The sequence below is a fragment of the Pocillopora verrucosa genome, chromosome 4 (genome assembly GCF_036669915.1).
Source record: "Pocillopora verrucosa isolate sample1 chromosome 4, ASM3666991v2, whole genome shotgun sequence".
In the NCBI taxonomy this organism is placed as follows: domain Eukaryota; kingdom Metazoa; phylum Cnidaria; class Anthozoa; order Scleractinia; family Pocilloporidae; genus Pocillopora; species Pocillopora verrucosa.
In genome coordinates, this window is record NC_089315.1 from 11307630 (window position 1) to 11329526 (window position 21897).

The 21897-nt window shown below is 39.0% G+C and overlaps 1 protein-coding gene and 1 long non-coding RNA gene across 6 annotated transcripts in view; one reads left to right on the forward strand and one right to left on the reverse strand.

The window, feature by feature from the left end:
- Positions 1-19553, reverse strand: part of LOC131777404 (TNF receptor-associated factor 2-like) — a 39182-nt gene extending 19629 nt beyond the window's left edge. For 2 of the 5 annotated variants that reach the window (XM_066164884.1, XM_066164880.1), the window contains exons 1-2: positions 17959-18398; positions 2492-2570 (exon numbers count right to left, since the gene is read on the reverse strand). The gene's annotated coding sequence lies outside the window, so the exon portion shown is untranslated. Of the gene's footprint in view, positions 1-2491; positions 2571-9919; positions 10089-17958; positions 18399-19506 lie in introns of those variants that run through there. The other 3 variants (XM_066164883.1, XM_066164879.1, XM_066164881.1) reach the window with 2 other exon arrangements.
- LOC136280158 (uncharacterized) lies at positions 10258-12681 on the forward strand. The gene is made up of 3 exons (XR_010717149.1): positions 10258-11347; positions 11433-11513; positions 11919-12681. It is a non-coding gene; the product is annotated as an uncharacterized lncRNA (long non-coding RNA).
- Positions 19554-21897: the final 2344 nt, after the last annotated feature.

A 21897-nucleotide genomic window follows, 5' to 3' on the forward strand; every position in this document is an offset into this window, starting at 1 on the left:
GAAATTGCCGTAAGGGCCTGTTTACATGGAAGTGGTGGACCCCAGGTAAGTGAGGTAACCCACCTAGCCGTGATCGAAAAATAGAACGCGTTTACATACAATCTTACAACCCCGGGCCTGGGGTGCTGGGGTGAGGTTTCTTGAGGTTGTTGTTGCGCTTGCAATTAAGGAGTTTAAGCAGAGGCGTCCCAAACTCACATCTCGAAAAAGACGAAAGATTAATTCTCGGACACTTACGTATTTTTTCGTGAAAGCGTCACGCGTGGTGTTACGCGATGTTTGGTTTCGCGAGGAACCGTTGACATAATACATTATACGGAATAGTTTGGGAAACCAAATATGGTCGATTTACAACGGTAAACATTCCGAAATGTGAACATTTTACACTCCTTGTGTGTCCGTTGCGGTTTCTGGTGATTTCTGCCATGACACGGCTAGGAAATGTACAAAGTTTTAAAACATACATGTTCCGCTTTTGAGCTTTTTGCCATGAACGCGACCCGGCGGGTTACCCCACCTTGACACGTTTACATGGCAAATTGTCACCCTGGCTGACAGGGTTACCCTACCTGGCAGACCGGGCAACCCGCCTAGGCGGGTCACCCCACCTATTATGTAAACGTGATCAAAATAAAATAAGAAATTATCTGGAAAGGCGGGTTACTCCACTTAGGCGGGTTACCTCACCTACCTGGGGTCCCTCACCTCCATGTAATCAGGCCCTAAATCACCGAGCGTCACGCAATCACTTTTCCGCGATCAGCTTTCACGATTATTTGCACCATTGTGGAATATTCCTGCCCCGTTTCTTGATCAAAATCGTTCTTAATATAATTTCAAGCCTTCGTATAGTCTTCTCACTTTGCACGCGAGTTGTTTGGTGTGATGTTTTTACAGTTTTACCAAACATAAAAGTAGATGTAGATGTAGATGTGAACGAGATATTGCTATTAAATATTTAACACGCGCAACATTCGAGAAACAATTGACAGCATTGCACGTGGTCCTTATCATCATCTTTTGAAATTTGAACACCTTTCAAACCAAAGAACAAAAACGATGCTCTGATAAGTGCGAGATACCTACCCTAATGCGGCGATCTGATTGGTGCGAGATACATACCCTGAACGATCTGATTGGTGCGAGCAACATACCACTCTATATGCTAACATAGAGGTTTTTTTTTTAAAAAAATAACGATTCAAAAATTGTTGGCTGCTGCCACAAGTTTGCCACTAAAGCGCCCCAGGAAGCGTTCCGAAAAGTGGGAGAATAGAAAAATATAGTAGAAGACATGCGTTTCTTAGAACGCAGAGTCCTTTTTGAGACGATTACTGTAGTCGCTCGACATTACATCAAATAAGCATAGCTTTTTCTGACCGCAGTTGATCGAATCGACTTCTTTTTCTTCGGTTTAGAAACGATTTTCGATCCCTTTCGCCATTTTGAAAAGTCATGTGATAATATCGCCCAACTTGATTGGTTAAATTTTACTGTCGAATCGCAGTGGAAAGGGGAGAAAATCGTGGGAACGGGTAGACTTAGCGAATGCCGGCGAATTTGATCGCCGATAACTAACATGCCAGATATCGGCGATTTTATACGCCCAGATATCGGTGATTTTATACGCCGATCGCGGCGATCGGCGAAAATCGCAATCGCCGCACCGGACACCCGGACACACCTGGCGATTTTCGCCGATCGCAGTGATCGGCGTATAAAATCGCAAGTTGTGTCACCGGTTTTAGTTTGTTTGAATTGCTTCCTTTGTAATTTTTTATTTTTTATTGGGTGAAAGGAGACACGAGTAAGTTAGCCTGCAGAGCAGGCGACTTATTAGGGCGAGCTAACGTTATAAGCTCGCGATCGTTTATCCGACTGGCTACGTTTGATTTGGAGTTAGAGTGGACGGTGGAGGTAGAAGGTAGGGGAGTGGTTTAATGTCCAATCCGTTTTGTTTCCCACTCTGGTTGTGTTTGACAACGAATGCACTCACTCGGCGTTGGTAGCACTTGGCGTAAGCCACAAGAACACCTATCCGTAGTTTCAAGTAGGTTACTCATTTCACCATCTCCATCCCTGTTTTCTTCCAAATTTTGAGCTCGTTTTGGCTCGAAACGATACGATCCATGAGCCGCCATGACCACGATCGAAAGGTAAACACTCGAAACACGAAACGGTTTGGACGGTTTGACGACACGTCTAAGCTGACTAGCCATTCAAAATGGCGGTGCGAGCTAGCTACTTTGAAGTGAATTTTCACTAGGATCGGAGCAACTTTGGAAGCTAAAACAACGGCAGCTAACTCGGCTTAGTTTAAAATATTATCGGTGGTCACAAATAAAATACAATTTTTCGAGTGACCTTGTTGTTGGTCAGTAACAAATAATCAAGGCTCAGGGACCACCTCTGAGACCACCACGAACATAAAAATATTTCATTCGTAACTGATCTACATTAGGTCTACTTCAAAACTACGCTATTCACTTACCTCGAATAGCTATGTTAAGTTTAAATTCCTGTAGGCATATTCAGTATTTTTTTCGGCAAACAGAGCATCTATCACTATTCTGAAAAATAAAGAATATTCATCTTCAACCACAGTTTCGAACTTCAGCGTTGAAACTGAAATGTCTCTACTCTCTTCCAATCATGAAGCTTATGATATAGTTTACATCTAATCACAACAGGTCAGAAAATTACTTCATCTATCTGCATTGCAAAATTCATGAATGATCTTGGTCACAAAAGATGAGATTCAGACAAAGGAACACAGGAAAACAGCGGTGCAAACCCAGATAGAAGAGTCACGACACATGGTCACGGCGTAATGAATAAACCGTGACCTTAAAGAAACAAAATGCCAAAGCAATACAAGGAAGTAGCATGGCCAAATGGTTAGAACGCTGGTTTTGCGACCCAGAAGTCCCAAGTTCGAGTTTGGGTCGCGCCTATTAATGGTAAATTGGTTTTCACGCTTTCATGTGGAACACTCAAAATTTTTACGTTTCATCTGAATTATTTCACATTGTTTCATTAATTCACTCGACTCCTCAAGCATTTGTGCGGTATACAAGACAAAAGTACATAAAAACGCTTATTGTGTAGATATTTCAGGAAGTATTTCCTTTTCTCGAACCACCTGTATACACAATGAGGGTCTCCATTTGTTTTCGATAGTGCTTAGGAATCAATTTAACCGATGCCAGAGAGAAAATTTTCGCAAAAACTCAGTTTTGCGTCCGGCTTAGCTTGCACTCTTCTCATACTCTTCTAATTTTTGGCCATCTAAAGTAACTCGGGCGCGGTTAAGACGACATGTTCTCAATTTAAAAGAGGAGCGAAGTGCGTTGACTGCTTTCAGTGTTTTTCCTGATTTATCGCATCTATTTTTCATTGGGCGACAAGCTTGACTAAACACAAATTAAATACCAGCAGCGTGATTGTCACCGGTAGATGATGGCTTTGATATCTGATGATATCCTTTATAGGTTCATTGCTATGATGTCCGTAAGTCATGGGTCCTCTGAAACTTCAGCTTTATTGTTTCAGGTATAACTTCCAGTACTTTTTCGCTAAGGTTAATCTGAGGTGACGCCAAGTCTTCCTCATTAACCTGTTGACCCGGCAAATCCACAAGATCGCATTCTGATGATTGGAACTTGCTCCTTTTTCTCAAGTGGCTGTTTGCCAATCGTTGGTGCCGATTTTATTAGCGAACTAGATGCATATTTGCGTTCACCCGGGCTTCCTGTTGAAAATAAACTTTGCTTTTTGCGAATCCATTTGCCGAAGTTTTTTAATGCAATAATTGGTTTATCCTGAAAATGTTTTTCCACTTTGTATGCCAGAGACGTAGGTTTCTCACATATGTATACAGAGCTGAAAACAGCATTCGTTATGTAGTGTGAATACCCTTTTCTGGGCGGTGGGGTGCGGGGAAGCAGTGCCATATATAATTGGCTACTATTTCAATACTTATTACAAGACACAATTTTTTTTTTTTTTTTTTTTTTAGTATTGACTTGATGAAATTTGTTTTGCGGGTTAAGGGTTGTAGCGGGTAAGTATTTTGCCAAACAGGCTGTCTTCTTAAGTTTTCTTTTTCTTAGTTGACAAAAGTTTCAGGCTGAGATAGCTTTTAATTATAAACAGCCCCAAGTGCTAGGGTGATGACACTTAACCAAAAGAAGCAATAAGTCACTACCAAAGGTTATTACCAGTTGAACTATTAATTTTATGTGGTTGTTGGAGTGGTTCTCATGAATGTGTGAAATACACTTTAGCATATTTTGTACTATTACCTCCCAATTTGTTTGTTTCCACTTGGAGTTACTGGGCTAGTATATTTTAGATAATACATTTTGGTTTATTGGCTAGAGTGGTTTCACTAAACCTAGTGAGTACTAATTAACTGTTAGCATTTGGAGTAATTTTCACAAGCACAACTTAGATTAAAGTTTATGGTTTCATTCAGACTGTTTAGAGAAACCATCCTATTTTGAATATTCTCAATTTGTACGCTTCTCACTTCAAATATATCATTGTTATGTATGCTCTGAGAATAATGCAATAAACTATCAAGAGAAGGTAGTTCGAGAAGAACACATGTACCTTGAGGTTGCCCTCTACCATACAAATCTCTAGCATGAGAATCATATATTTTGAACCCATATTACTATTACAATAGGTTGCAACAGCAACACACCCTATTGTTAATATGAAATTGGTGTAGCTTTCAGATACGATTGACTCAAAGGCTCTTCGTAAAGACGTACAGTACTGATATCCCTCGATAGCAATTTCTTGGTGAACAGTACCAGAGTAGCTTTCACTGTATTCCAGTTGATAATCAGTATCAAACAGATTTAATGCTATTGGCAATTCTGACTGCATTAAATATGCCTGTTTGGCTAATCGTGACAAACTTGAATAAAGCTGATTTCCAATATCCATTATTTAAATAAGATCATTTGCAGAGCTGATTCCTTGTGTGTTATTGTAAATCAAAGAACATAAACTCATTGCAACACATTGTTGTCCTGCATTCTGTCCAAAAATTAACTCGTTACCCTGACGATATGGAGCTTCTACTCTTTTGTTAAGGTCAACAAATGTTGGAGGGCCAGGATTTTTTTCTATGTCTCTACTTAATTTATAGTTGCAACAATTTGCTACATAAGCCTCATTCTTGCAAGAACACACCAGTTTGTTACAAGAAAACAATGTTAAATATCGACTGGCACGATATGTTACCTTTCTTATACTTTGACGAATTCTTTCACGACAGTTAAACTAAAACTTCCTTTTATGTAATAGCTTTTTAGCACTAACATAAAAGTACAATGTAGATGACATGGGGATACATGAGAGAATGCGTGCATAGACAAACTTTCCAACCTTTCTGCTCTTTCTCCTTGACCTTTTCAAACTTCGTATTTGTATTCTGCTTGGTTCACGATCACGTCTACATACACGATGAGATTTGTGTCTATGCTTCTCTCGATTAACATTAGATAGCTCAGCTGATATAGCATGTTTCTCGATGAAAGGTTCACTCGTAAGTGTTCGCTCATAAAGAGATCTCTCATAAGGTTCGCGGACCGACCCGTTCCGAAAAGGTTCGACATCTTTTGTTGTGGGTCTACCGCGAACGATGTGTGCATATTTTGTGTGCGCTTTGAGCGTATTATACACAGTGTCTGTGCTGATTTTGCACCGCGAAAGCTTCTCTTCATCCGCCATTACACCATGCCATGCGCTCACTAGTCGAAACGTCGCGCATGCGTCAGAGTCAAAAGGTTGCGCAAGCGTGATGTGGACTTGACTGCGATTTGCGACCAAACGAAGAAAAAAACGAATTTCAAGCAGGAAATTCAACTTGGGCGTTTCCTTCGGAAAGCTCGAGTAATTACAAATTTCGGTGGAGCCCATCTCATGTCGATCCCAGTTCCTCTCATACTAGCACTATCGATAAACCATCAACTAAGTTAATCAGCAGAATGGTTTCAAAATCCATGCGCGTACCACGTTTTGTCTGCGCACGCAAAATTGGGACGCCATTTTGAGTGTTGGTTTCATGTGAAGTGCGTGTGATCTACAACGTGGAAGCCAAGATAGAAGACGATTTGTCTGTGGCATTACTATGACTTGGTAAGGATATGATTTGATCTCTCGACAGTCAATTCTTAATTAATTTTGAATTTGCTTTACTTCAATGATGCTTCAAGTAAGCGCATGATGTACTGCTGACACGTCGATGTCAATTGAACGCAGCATGCTCTTTTGAATGAACTAAAATGCCTTCTGTAAACTCTAAGAGGATGATTTTTCAAGATGATTCAGCACATTCTTGTTTAAAAAAAATGTGAACAATTTATGATCGATCGCGTTTGATTCTAAGTTTGTGGGACCTGCTGGAAATGTCTATGCACTCATAGCTACTATTTCAGTTAACAAGACTTCCTGTCAAAACGCTTCAGCAGCCGTAAGGTTTCCAGTATTCAAACAACTATGATAGATGCTGACTTAGGAATTCTTAAACTGAATGAACTGGCGACTTCGGTCAGGGGGTCTTTGGTAACCGAAATTTCGTTTTAGATCACGGGAACTCCGGCAGAAAATGTGGACATACATTTAGTTGTACATCGCTCCTTAAGCGACCCATTTGTACCTATTCATCATCGCATAAGAAAGGTTCAGTTTTGAGCCGATTATAAACGCTGATTCGTTCTCGTTGATCACAACAAAGAGGCTATGTAGGTGTTTAATCACCTAGTGTAACATGATAATATTTGATGCTCAAGCACACCATTTCAATCTCCTGCTGCCTCGAGGTAGCTGTAGTACCGTTTTGCAAAGCCAAGAAAAAATCTGCAAGCTGTAACACACTTAAAAAAAAGTGAAAACGTTTTGTTGAGTAATTTCTTGGCGATTTATGACCATTATTTCTACAGTTCGAGATCATCACGCGGAGTCAATTCCACTATAACCCTCGCGCATGAAGAAAAGTTCATTGCTAGATTTTACCACATACTTCTCGATTGTTCAAGCAAAAGCTTGCGCTACCCTTGTATTAATATTATCCACACCCATTTCCGGTAAAAAAGCGGCAAAAAAATCGATGATCTCTCACCAAAACTGTTTTTTTGGGACGTCGAAACAACCTTTCGCCATACATTTCTCGCTAGCGAGTAGCAAAGTTTGCCCCGTGGCGATCCCAGAAATCTTTTCGGAAACACAAGGATCCGATTACTACTAGCAATCATTAATTTTAGAGTCGTTGTGAGGCAGCTGCGTATGTTAAATATGCATGCGCGTTAACACGTGATATTTTGCTTTCGTGCGAGCAGCCTCCTTCTACGGCCTGCCCCTGCGGAGCATTTGACTAAGATGATTGTTACGTGCTGGGACGAAACATTTCAACTGCATAGAAGTGGGTCAAATCTAGGACTTTTTCAGGCTTACTGACATCTTTATGCCCTGGTAAGGAAATATTTCGGTTTTTAAAATTCTTATTTCTGCATCGTTGACGTTACGCGCTTTAACTGGCAAACACCTTACCACTGAGAAGGCGATACCCGCTGAAAATATTTTATTGGTTAAACTCCCGTAGCTCATCGCACTATGGTCATTGAGAAGATGGTATATAGAAGCTGGTGGAGGTAGAACGTCGTATGATCTCAAAACTGTGCGATATGTAGAGATCATTTTTATGGAAAGTGCACACGAACGATTTTTATTGACGAGTTGTGATGCATCAAAACAATGCATCAACAGTTTTTCAATACCCAGAACAAAACGTCGTATGATCTCAAAACTGTGCGATATATAGAGATCATTTTCATGGAAAGTGCACACGAACGATTTTTATTGACGAGTTGTGATGCATCAAAAAAACGAACGAGTGAGCGCAGCGAACGAATTAGTTTTTGTATGTATCGCAACGAGTGAATAAAAATCGTTCAAGCACTTTTCATGGCATTATGTTTTTATTTCATATGTACTGAGATTTTTCCTCATTGCCCGACACATTTCAAAACTTGGACGCAATTTTTTTGCCCTCCACGGCGAAGTACTATTGTTTGTGTCTCTGATTGGACGAACGATGTCGATGTATTTTCACAGTCGTTTGCTCAGTATGTATGAAATGAACGTTATTTCGAGGTGTCGGTGTTCTTTGAATAATGACTCAGGCATATATTAGGCATAATAAATAACCATAATAAGAGTAATTCATCAGCTTCTTGCGACCCCACTTTGATAGAATCATGCTGCGAACGGAGCTGTTTTGAAATCTAGTCCTTCTCGAAACGGTGGCATCGGTAGCTGCTATGCAAAAGTTACTAGGATTGAGACGTTTATGCAGGTGACCGAAAATAACAGAAAATGTATGTCGAAAGCGGTGTCGTTTGGTTAAAAGAACGCCTGAGGTGATCTGGTTAATCCATTTTTTTTTTAGCGTACAGCTTCTCTCATTGTTTGAAATGCGTTTCGTGATAGACGATCTACCCAACACACTTGCTTTCCTTTTTGTATCATCCATCGTATTTATCAATACGTCTGACATCTTCCCATTCAAGTCGAGATTTATTCTGTTAAAGATTTAATCCAATCAAACGAGAGTTACAATTATGCCATGGTTATCGAAGAATAGATCAGCAGCATACTATTCTCTTTCACAAGGAATGTTCAGTGCCAATGATTTAAAATGAAAAGCTACCATCGAGGCAACAAGGTTCTGTGGTAGACTTCTGGTCACGCAAAGATGTGATTACTTCGAGTCCTTTATCATCTGTCACGATGCGGCTTATGAGAAGTTTTTGTGCTACCTAAATACTTTTTTCATGAATAAATTTGTTCACCTTTATTACTCCAGCACTATTACACGCATCAGCGAAAAAGTCAAGCTTGCTATGTTTACATACCAAGTTATTTTTAAATAATATTATTTAGTTCACGATACATGTCACGATGCCGTGATATTTTGATGAGCCCTTGGCTTCAATCCAGGGTTATAAGTAGATGTTGGACAGTTCGAAAGAAGTAAAAGACGTCACTCAGATCACGCGATCAGAGAGTGTAAATATGAAACGATCAAATATCATTCCTACAACTCCCAATTCGCCAAAAAATGCTGTTGTAAAATCGATGTAAAGACAACTTTCGGCTTAAACCAGTTGTGAATTATTGAAGCAATCAATACTACGGTGCGACTGAAAACAGAATGAGAAAGTTAAATTTATGACAGTTGTTCATTAATGGTGCTTCGGTAAGCACATTCCGTCGCATTAAAAACAGAGAAGAGAATCATTGAAGCAATTACTACTGATCGACTGAAAACAGGACGAGTAAGAGCAATTTAAGACAGTCTTTCATGACTGTGCTTCGGTAAGCACATTCCGTCGCATCAACCAGTTGTGAATCATTGAAGCAATCACTACTGTTCGACTAAAAACAGGACGAGTAAGAGAAATTTAAGACAGTTGTTCATGAAGGTGCTTCGGTAAGCACATTCCGTCGCGTCGACCTTTGAATGACGATTACTGAAGGTTTCTTCCCATCGTCGTGTTTATTTGCAACTTGATCATTTTAATGTTTACGAGATTTGCTGATGGTTAAAATCCTTTCTATAAAATCACGCACGATCTAAACTCGCCAAGACACAAACTGAATGCATGAAATACTCTTCTACGCAAACAATTTCAAATGTTGGCTTCCATTGCAAATCAAAACAAAGGATTCTTTTCTTTCACCCCACACCTCAACAGTTTTTAAATACCCAGAACAAAACTTTACTATGAGCTTGCATCTGCATTATGAACGGCTATTTCATTGAAACACCTTCTGCAAATGCTAACATGAAATAAATACTTTTTCCAACTCCGAAGAACAATCGTTGATTATAATTACTACAAACCTCTCAGTGACACATAAATGCAATGGAATGTTTGTAGCAACGTAGCTCGACTGTCCTCGGCAGCATGAACCGGGTGTCCGTTTGTCATGTCAAAGGCATTGTTTTAGACTGACAACGTCAATCAAAGATCAACCTGCTCAATGTTCTCCTAGGAAATGAATTTAATGCACTTTCCCGGGACGATGGTTTACGACACTGAATGTTAATTTGATATTCTCTTTCTTTGAGTGAATTGTTCCATGATTGACAGCACCGTATTATTAGTAGTATTGAATGTCCACTGTCTACAACCATTGGGATTCCAGCAGAAAACATGCTTGCATGGGTCACTGTTTTGATGAGTAAGGTAAATTTGCTCGTTTTTTTTGGTACCATAGCCTTATTTGAGTTCATCTATTTATCCAACTCCTCCTTAGCTAAATTCACTTATATAAAGAAAGCGTCGTGTAAGACGTGCGTTATAAACAGAAGGTATTCCAGAGTCAGAGTACGTAGTTTATAACTAGTTTTAAAAATAGATCGTGTAGAATGAGTCATTCTTTGGCAAAATTTTTCCCTATTTAACGTTAGTTTATGATTCAAAAATCAGAGTTTTGTTGCATTTGTACAGGTTTGTATGAGCTACCCTAATAAGTGTTAGATTAAGATTAGTTTGCTCTCACAAGGAAAGATCATTTGATCATTTGATCATTTTAATTCCTGCTGTATACGGATAAACTCTTCTTGATCATTGAACTGAACACTGGTGGACTTAATTAACAGACTGAAATATAAAGAGATGAATACTTTATCTGGGCTGGCACAAAGCAGAGTTCAACAACATTTTATCAAATTGTTTTAGCCCCCCGAATCTGCTGAATCTGCTGTTTATTGCTAAGCACGTGCGAGGCCTCAAATTAATTGATGAGGTGTAGTATATGGTATGATTCATTGGCTCATAACTTACGAATGTTTGCTATTTCAGTAATCAATAGTATTTGAAGTTAACAGCGGTTTCGAACTTCTTAGGTTTGTTAAACATTGTTATTGCTGATGAAGTCCAAATACGTTCTCTTCGGTAATGTCATTATCATTATCGTTTCGATTGTTTCATATTTTTTCATGCTTTTTTTTCTTTCGTTTTATTTAATTTCATGTTATTTTGATGGAGTATCTTTTCTGGTGATGACACAAATTTAAATTTAAGTTATGCATGTAGTGTTAAAAATCTCAACTTTTTCAGCCATTCATCACATAGCATGGCCATTGATGGCACCGGTTTACCCGTTTATAGTCACAAAAACAGCAAATCACATGTGTACTGCCCTTCAATGATTTGGGTGGGGGATTCCCTGAGAAGCACATTAAACTTACCAAACCATGAGATGAGTTCCATTCTGCAAATGTCTACTCGTTTGGGAAGTTCATGGTTTACAACAAAGGAAAAAGGTAGACACGATTTCATTTTTAGTATGTGAGAGATAAATTGTTTACTACAACTGTAATTATCTGTCATTTATTTTATTGTTCCCAGGTGTGACACAGCTGTTCATTTACAATTGCAAACACGTGGTCGATTGAGATGATTTTTTCACGATATTGGAATACAAAGGCGGTATGGATCTTTTTTTTTTTTAATTATTTATGTAAAAACAAATGAAGATTTTTTTAGTTTCTATTTGAGTAAACCAGAAGCCTATTAATGGACTCCTGACTAAACCCAGTTGTTTTGACTGGAAGAAAATTAAATTTACGGGTTCGAATGGAATATTTTTGAGGGTGATATACGCGTGCTTATTCTAAAGGGTGATCGTATATTTGAGAACGGCACTAGTGTTATCAAAACATCTTATCAGGTGTTTTCGTGTGTAGTATCGCTGAGTACTTTTCCGAGTTGTGCCGTTTTTTTGACAAGCCCGCAGCCGGGGTGAGTCAAAATTCAAACAAAGAGTAAAAATACTGCACGCAAAATGTTTACGATAAGTTATTTACTATTAAACTGTCTTTGCTTTCTTCGTAGTGTTCATGTTCTTATTTTGCTCGATGAACTGACCAATCTAATGAATGTCTAGTACGTTAGCATTGGGAAGAGAAACAATTTCTATATCACTTGCCATGACAAAATTTCAAAATCGCGGTTGAACGTAAGAAGCAGGTCAACAGAGCCACAATCCGCAAATGTTTACATTGCGAAAGTGTCGTCTACTTATTTTCCTTTGAAGCAAGTCACGCAAGTATAGCCGACCTGCCAAATGGGCTTGAGGTTAGCCATCGAGGATCGAGAAATGGTTAACACCATATATTGCTGTTGGGTTGAGTGTAAAACTGACTCGAGGTATCCTGAGAATTGGCCGAAATCTCTAAGAAAAAATTCAGGAATCCAGAGTACAATTAAAATTTAGTTCTTATTACCTATAACAGAGTGGTATAGTGGTCATTAACGCTTTCAGGGTAAGTTAATGTTAAACCGGTTTACATGGTTTGAAATCAGCAAGTTCTAGCAGGGAGGTTTCTAAGGAAATAAGTCGTAAAGCGACTTTTAGTTCAGTCGTGAAGATTCCGCATTGAAAATCTTCAAGTCTTTTACAGGTATTACTCTCCTACCTCTAGGAGACACCTATGCTCCTCGAAGTAGTGCGAAAAGATTAGGGATGGAATCCAAAACTAAAAAAAGAGAAATTGCTGCTTTGTATCCAGGTCCGGTATGATTGCTTTTTTGAAAATTTCCAACGGAGATGCATTTCAATCGATTAAAATTTGAACTTTAATATGAATTTAACTTTATTCAAACCTACCTTCACGGGGTTGTACTCATGCGATTAACGGATATGTGACCTTTCTTTGCGAGTGAGTGACACCTGTCGCCTCTTCTAGTGACTGATTCCAAAGATAGATAAAGCCGATATTTCTTCACCTATAAAATCTTTCAGAAACGGCATTTATACTTTTAAAAGGCTATCTCATGACCAAAAATATAAATTTTGCAAGAAATATAGATGTATATCGTTCGGTGTGGTATTTTGGCAGCCTCTCTCATCCCTCACTTTGGGCAGAGCAATTACTATCACGGCTAGGACAGAGCAGAAATAATCACGATGTACATAAACATACTTCTACTTCATTAAATAAGCCAAATTTTTCAGCGACTTATTTACATTATAGGTTAATAGTTTGATGAAGCGCTCGATGTTGCCACCAAGGCTCGTTTCCCGGTATCACGTGAAAATAAAAGGACAATTTCAAATCATGTGATTTCACGTGACTTTTACCAAATATTTTATTTTCACAAGACTTTTACCAAATATTTTATTTCCGACCCTTTGTCGGCCCATTTTAGAATTTTAGTAATTGTCTGACATGACGCAGTTTTTAGTAAAAGATAAAGTAAAGATTGAATTGTTGTCACATAGAGCGGTATGATTGGTATAACCACAAGAGGATGTGGTGAAAAAGATGTTCTTTCGTCTTGTCACGAGCGTGGGACAAAGGAAAAATTCCAAGTCCCCATGAGGAATCGAACCTCAGATCTTCGGACTCCGCGCTCTAGTGCTCTACACTGAGCCACAGAGACTCCAAGGTAAGTGAGGTCTATTACGAAGTTCATATGACACGTGTTCTAATGTCGATAGCGTCATGATTGTAAATGGATTAAGAAAGATGGTAAGTATGAGCCACAGAGACTCCACGTTGAGCGAGGTCTATTGCAAAGTTCATATGACACGCGTCCTGCATACTGCTAGGATTAGCAATGTCGATAGCGTCACGTTTGTAAATGGAATAAGAAAAGACGGTGAAACAATGTTGAGAACAGAGAGTGCCGCAGTGGGAATTTTATAGATATTTGAGAGGAAAAAGACGAGTGGTTTCGCGCACTGCTGACCGCGGAACCCGCGGAAACCAAAATATTTTGTAAAAAACACAAATAGAATAAATAAACGTGAAGAAAGTTCTGGCAATGTTCTAAATTTCGTTTTCAGGTATAAAGAAAATTACGCTTAGGAGAAATATGTTATAATCTTCGTTAATGTCCAATCACCAGCCTAAGCTTACACACTCCACAAATATGCAAATATGTTAACGTTGCGCAGAGGGCGAAATATAGGGATTTGTATGGGAATAAGTGGTCGCACTCTCAACCTAAAACATCTGGCTCCGGTTGTTCAAAGGTAGGATAACGCAATCCACTGGATAAATCGCTATCCAGTGGATAACACAGTACGTTTTCTTAACAGTTATCCGCTGGATAGAGATTTATCCGTTGGATAGCGTTATCCGCTCTTGAACAACAGGGCCCTGAACGATATTAGTTTTGATTATGAACAAAATTATCCCGCTTAAGTAGTTTTCAATTGAAACTTGTGAATTTCGTGGGCTGATTCAGGGCGGTGTAGCTCGGTTTTATTTCATCTGCTTTTCCCCCTTTATAGCCCATACCTAAGATACTTCAGTAGTGAGTAATGCCAACGGAACGAATCCAACCGAAGCAAAACGCGGTGAATTCGCCCCGGACACCCCAGTTACCCTGAAATCCCACATGCATCACGGACAATAATGGTACTTCAAGCTCGCGTTCCTCATACGAGAGTCACGTTAAATGAAGGGGAATTAAAAGCCACCAATTCCACCGTAAAGGTTCGCAGAGAGCCTTTCGCATGAAGCCTATGTCGGGATTATCTGAAGGTGTTTCACTTTAATTGCTATTTAGCCGACTATCGAGGTGGACTTTCCATAGTTTTCTTTCGCTTTCTATGCAGACACATCCTGAGCTCACGTTTCGAGAAGGCATAGAATAATAATCTTACTGTTAATTGACGTGTCACGCGTTACGTGAGTCTTAACGAAGCCTTTGAGGATTTTAGCCAAGCGATTAGAACGCCTAACTATGCGTAATATAATATGGTTAAATGTAATTTTCAAGAAAAGTATTGATTAATAACATTAAATCAGTGGCCACCTCCTTTCTAATCAGCCCTTTATCCTGAACATGCTTATAACTATTAAGTACACGTGGTCGTTTGATGAACCTCTTGGAAAATCGCCAATTCACATCGTGGTACCTAGTTCGTCTAAAGTTTACAAATTTCCTATCATTTCGGCGCTGACTAAGTTTTGAAACTTTACCAATGAATCTTTAGGGTCTCGCTACTACGAAATAGAAATGAAAGGAGACGTCCGTACTTGGTGCAGACATTAAACACATAGATCACGAAATTTTGAATCAAATTTTGCGAACAAGAAAATTTGCTTCAACTTAAATTTTAAAATAATAGTCTGTGAGGGTGTACAAATACCAAAGAGGTAAGAGGAAAACGTAAAAGAACTAGAATAGAAAAGGATGAAGAAGATCAAGAGGGATTGCAAACTATGAACTTCGCAAATCTACGCATGAATATTTGGAGAAGCATAGTAACTGGGAAGATGAATATATGTTCATCAAGAGCGCTGGTTATCAACCATTCGCCGTTATTGAATGACCACCCTTATTTCAAATAATAGTTCCTTTGAAAATTAAGGAAACCTTCTAACGGAGCCATAAAATATCGTAACCATTACTTCTAAGAAATGACCGGAAGACGATCTCGAAAATCCCTTTAATTGAAGATTGTATCAAAATCAGTTTTATGGGCATAATTTATTTTGACTGACCGCTTTCGTCGAGATGAATCGCAAAGTATAAGCCTTACCTCTGATTGAAATTCAAGGATGACTATGGAAGGACGAGCACCGACTAAGCAAGCACGTTGCTTTAGAGAGAGGATTATAACCGGAACTGACTTCTATTAAGAACGTACCTTTCTAAGAGCACGTGATCGCTACGTTGTGTCATTGTACAGAATTAGAAATATTGAAGTAACGACATCCTCGTACCGCTGGAATTTGCCTGAAGGAAAACTTCCGCTATTCCTGTCGTTGAAGTCAGTTAATCTAGACCAGAAAACTCTACATACAATGTACGAGGCTGAGAATTCAATAACTTTGAATCTCATTTCAACCAAGAGAAAATTCGGAAACCAACTTGACTATTTGACACTCTTTATCATAATATATTATTAGATAACCTTGGGTGTTGTATACTTCGGTAAAGTAATTGTATTAGAATAGTTCTGTAATTAACTTGACAGAGACAAGGAAACTGACTGATAAATAACCTGAGACAGGTTTAAGAGTCCTTGATTTAAAAGAAGAGAGACCAGAATGCCATCGTATATTTTGTTCGGCAAACATCGAGTGGAAGAGCATACATGGGACAAACTTTGAGCCAACCAATTTCATCGGTTATATTACGCTTAAGTCACTTTAGCCTACTTTCTCGATTAACCTTAGGTCCAGGGTTTAGTTGAAAAGATTGATGTATGTCGTGAAGAAGAATCATTGGTAAAATAATGGGCATTCTTCAGTTGGACATGTTTGTCGCACGCTTTCACGCAAAAGTGGCGGTGACTTCGAGGAAAAGGCTCATAGAGCTCTGTCAAACCGCATGTCGTCAATGAATGTTTCAGGGGTTATTTGTGATAAGCACTAGACTGAATGACACGTGTACTCCTCGTAACCCCCCTTTCAACTGCTTAGCGAGCAGTCTGACCTCACTTGGTCAACAGAACTTAGTGAAGATGGGAGGACTTCTTAAGTAAAGGGTTTTCTTTTCCAGGACAGTCAAACATTCAGGTTCAGAAGTAGTTGACGATCTAGCAAACTGTTCCTAGATAATCTAGATTATGCACGAAGCGAAGATTGAGAAAGGTTCTCAAATCAAGGAAACATAAAAAGTGTTCCCGGTGTTTAAAAAAAAGGTCTAATGAAAACAAGTCGAGTGTACTTTTTTTCTTTAGATAAGTTTAAAACAACATAACCTAGTTGAGTTGAAGACTAGTCAATTGGATGGTAAACGATTTTTTAACCTCTCTTAAAAAAGACGTATAATACTTCAGCAGATGCACTAAGTTTAGTAATAAGATCGGACAAAACTGAAATCTTTGCCTAAGTTTTAACTATTTCATGGCGACGATTAAGGATAAAAGACGGTAATGAGCATTTAAATCGTTGGAAACACCTTTTGATGTAAGGTCAACATTTTGTGGGCAGTTTTTTCACATTTGATGTAACCTAAACTCGGAGAGTTGTTCACAGAAACACTGAAATGAATTCAGAAATTGCGTGTTTTCCGCCTCCAGCAACATTAGAGACCTTACGCAAACCACGACGGAAACGCGGAGGCGGCCAAACAAAAGATCCAGTGGGAAGAACACCAACTCAGCACGTACATTTTAGCAACTTAGCACATTTCTTAGTCGCCTTCTACAAAACAACGTGCAATCACCAAAATTTGCGCTGACTGAGAACGGAAACCCCGACGGTAACTTAGATTATTTAAGTTTCCATTTGGAACTCAACGTTGTTCAAGTTGTGCTGGAGTTGAGTTGTGGCACCTTTAGAGACCGTAAACACATCTAGCTGTTGGCGAAATTTGACAAAATTTACAAATTCCATTTAAATCGACGTCTTCCTCGGCAACGCCGAGGAAGATATCAACGCGAATCTAACTTATTTTTCGTGTCAAATCTAAATATAAGTTTTTGGGGAAAGGTTTTCGACTCTGTTATTTTCCATTTCCATATCAAAGCGGAATTTTTGTTCACCGCTCTGTTCAGTATAGAAATAACTTTTACTCAAACTATTGCGATTCAAGTTATGGAAAGTATAATCCCAACAGGTTCCATAGGCGTTGATAAGTGGATGGATGTGCCCATAACTCCAGTGGAAATTATTTTATAGGCATTGAACTACACGTTTATTCAATATTACGGTTATCGCGGAATGAGAGAAGGGAAATTTTTGGCGGAGAAATTTTATGGAAGTTGAAATAACACGTTCGAACGAGGTATTTTTTCAACTTTGCCTTAAAGTTTAGGTAAATAGAGGAGTTTTGTCGCAGTGGGAAAATCATGTAGCTAATCTTCAATCTTTATTCTTTCAATGCAACTGTAATAAAACTCCACTACATGAACAATTATTCATTTACCTTCCCTACCGAACAATGATAATCAAAACATTTTTCTCACCTTAGCATGACTTTCTATATAAGAGTCAGAGAGAGAGAGAAACTCTCTTTATTCCTTCATTCGTCAGATGCTCCGTCCAATTACATGAGTGTTCCACGTGGCTATCAATGATTCATGTTTCGTGTACTGACACGTAGGAGTCAAGAGGGAAATTATTTATAACACCGACTTCCCAAACTTCCCGTCCTACTTTTTCCGCTATTACGAACGAAGATTTCGTCGGCACTGAGAGAAATATTTCGAATCGCCCGTAAAAGCGTGGTCTCCACTGGCCCCTACGAGTGTACACCATAATGTTTAATGGCTTTTCACTCACTAATCCTCTGTATGGCGTTACTGAAGTTTCTTGAACCGGTTTCACATTTGTCACTCGTGAATGGCGAAGCCTTAAACGTTGAAATTATCATGTTCTTAATTGAGAGAAAATATATCAGCCAACCGTTGCGCTTGGCTGAAAGATCTCCCTTCAAAATGTATATCACACAATATGCAAATATGTTGTTACGCGAAGTGATTAGTCAATTTTGACCAATAGCATTTGTAACATAAGGTTTCAGATTAGGCGGGGGTTCCCCTATTAGTACTTCCGTCTTAATTGTGTTTGCGCAAAGATCTCTGGGATCGCCACGGAGCAAACATTGCAAGTTTCTAGAAGGAAATATATTATTACATATTTGCTAAAACTTACGCTTTCCTCGTATCAACATTAGCTAAATCTGTTCCTGATAAAACAGCGGCGAAAAAGCGATGATCTCTATCAAAAATCCTTTACATGAACGTCGAAGTAAGCATTAAGTAAGATTAAGTAAGCATTTATCGGTGTCCCAAAAACTCGTTTTGGTCTTTTTGTCGAGGTGTGTGCAGTTCTCATCCAAAACTACAAGTGGAAATCGTTGCTTTTCCAATCTTTAAGCTCCAATACTGCCATTACCTCATATACATATTTTTTGCAACATATTCCAAACATTTCAAAAACGAAATCGAAACTAATGAACTAAGGAAAAATGAAGCTTTTCTCGTTTTTATGCCAGATAGCGAACACATTTTTATGTTGTTAAGCCGTACAAATCTCCACGCATTTAGCTAATAACTTAAACAGAACCCGAATATCTACTGATTCCTTTAAAGTTTAAGAAAATGAAAAAAGCCAGACTCGAATTGTCGATTTCACTTTTCTTCTAGACGACAGAATTGTCAGCTAAACACATTCATGGAAACCATAATAGACAAACTAAAACACGGAAGTAGATTGTTCCAACAACAGCGAGAGTGTCGAATTTCGTTAGCTGAAAAACTTGACAATATCGGACATTTCATGGTGATAGAGAGAGTCTGAAATGCCTGTCACCTAGTGGCATTTTTACAGCAGTCTACTTACCTTAATTGCTGTAGTATATATGCATTAAAATATGCCGACTGGGCAAAATACTTGCGTCTGTGAATTACAAATGAGTGTTTGGTAAGTAGACTTTGCTGAGTTAAATGTCTTCAGCTCCAGACTCCCAGCGCTTCTTAAAAATAATTATGCTCTTAAGTTATGGGACCTACCTATCCTGAGGCAATTGCAAAGAAGGCCGAACTTTACCGTGTCTCCGGATTCGAAGTCAGAAGCATCGAGTTCCTGAATTTCTTCGAAATTCGAGGAAAATATAAAAAAAAAATCTGATTGGCTTGCTATCTCTGACCAATGAACACCATTCCCTCTAAAGCAAATTATTTTTTAGGCAAAACTTCTTGGTGAATAATGTGTCAATGTGAAACGAGAAACGGTAGCTGACAAACTCACGTTTCGCACATGTGTCTGTCGCGAAAAAGCACGAACACTGAACATAACGTTAGTCTATACGTATGTAAGGACGAGAGAACCTTCCAAACAATTCTCCTTCAATTCATCCCTTCAAACGCAACTAAACTTTTCAGTGCGACAAGTTTCCTCAACGTGTTTCTTCATTTCGAATCTTCGGCTTCCCTAACGGAACAAAGTTCAGTCTGCCATTTTCAGTGGAGCTAGAGGAAGGTGAAGAAAGTTTCGAAGAATTTTCGCACAGCCGCCAGAGAAACAGACAGGAAATTGCGAGAAAGAAACATATACCTCTAAGCGGAAGTTCTGTGGTGAAACCGTCATAGAAAGACACCGTCAAAACAAGATTGTTAAAAAAGTAATTCTTGGTCTGTATTCTATATTTGAGCGCTCATGGTCCGTCTTCTATATTTGGGCACTCACAGGCCAAAGGCTAAGTGAAACATTTCAAGGTCCACACGTTCGATCATGATGAAGTGCCTTGAGTCCTTGGTGATCACAAACCTCGTTCTACACGCTGCAGGCGCAAGTATTGTTTGGTTTTTCAGGCCCCTGAAGCCTTTTCACGATATGATATTGAGCTATTAAAAAAATGACTCTAGGTGGTTTCCTCTATAACTACTTTTAAGACCACTTCTTGTATATGCACTGGAACAATAATTATTTTCAATCTCGATAAGTAATAGTGAATTATTTACTTTGCCGCCTTGTGGCTCGGTAAGTAATTCAGAAGAGCTATGCGAAGTACTGGGAAACACTCGAAAAGGAAAAAAAAGTGAGTCTAGGCTCTTGGACATACTTAAAAGGATGTTCCTTAGTTTTTAGGTCGGTAAGATCTAGCATCCTAAGGGCCTAATTTGTTTATAAAAAATAAGTCAAAAAATAGCGACTGTGCGCGTGCATCCAAAGGTAACTTTCTGGTAGCGAAATGACCACAAATATATGAAATTCGTAGATATGTGAACTGCGGTTGAAGAAACGAATATGGAAGCGATCCTCGCAGTTATGAACACTACTTAAGTAGTAGTGAAAATAAGACCTGAAAAAAATTCAGGCTCGTGCCGGATTGAACCCATGACCTCTGCGATACCGGTGCAGTGCTATACCAACTGAGCTAATAAGCCAACTGGGAGCTGGTCATAATGTTGGTTCCAAATAAACCCTCGAAGTGGTGAATATTCGTTTCTTCAACCGCAGTTCACATATATGATTTTCATATATTTACAGTTATTTACTTCGAGGGTTTATTTAGAACTAACATAATGACCCGAGCTCCCATTTGGCCAAGATATTTACAGTTATGTAGTAACGTAACCTAAACAACATATGAAACGTGTCTCCATGCTATGATATAAAAGAATTGTCTCATGCTTAAGCTGTGCGCATATCGAGTTATGGATGCACTTGGAAAGTTTGACCACAACTCTAGAAGCTAGGGTTGCTCGCGGCTGCGCCTCGACTGGCCTCAACTCTTACGCTTCTCTCGAGCTCTCCAAGCTTTCCGCCTCCATCCATAATTCGATATGCGCACGCTAAGCACGGAACAATTCTTTATTTCCAAATGAATAATATTCGTAGAATGTCAAAAAAGATCGAACATTTTGATTCTTGTTGAACTGTTGGAGTAAACTAGCTCGACCACCACGTGCAAACGAGAGGCAAGAAGAGCCTGTTCGGGAACTTTATTTCATTCTCCGAGTCTCTGTCTCTCTCTCTAATTCAAGCCTAAGAACACGCTCTTAAATATCCTGTAGGTAGGTGTATCCTGACCTTGGCAGAGCAAACAGTAGTAGAACACTCACCCAAACTATTTCATGAGACATTCAAAGTGAACAACAAAGCATTTGAAAATAACAATCTTGAGAATTAAAACCTAAGCAAAACTTCCCGTCGAGGACTCTAAGCAAGGTCAAGGACAAACCCAAACACGACTAACGATGACGATTATCGTACTGGAATTAACTGAGCCCTGATACAACGGTCACGAACACATCACTCATCAAAGGGCTCTTGGAGCCAGCTTATTCATGTTACGACTTAAGTTTTTATTGATATCTTGGACTTGTTTAATATAAGTACTATTGAATTCGGTTTATGTGAAATTTCAAGACTTAAAGGATAAATTTTCTTTTCTTTTT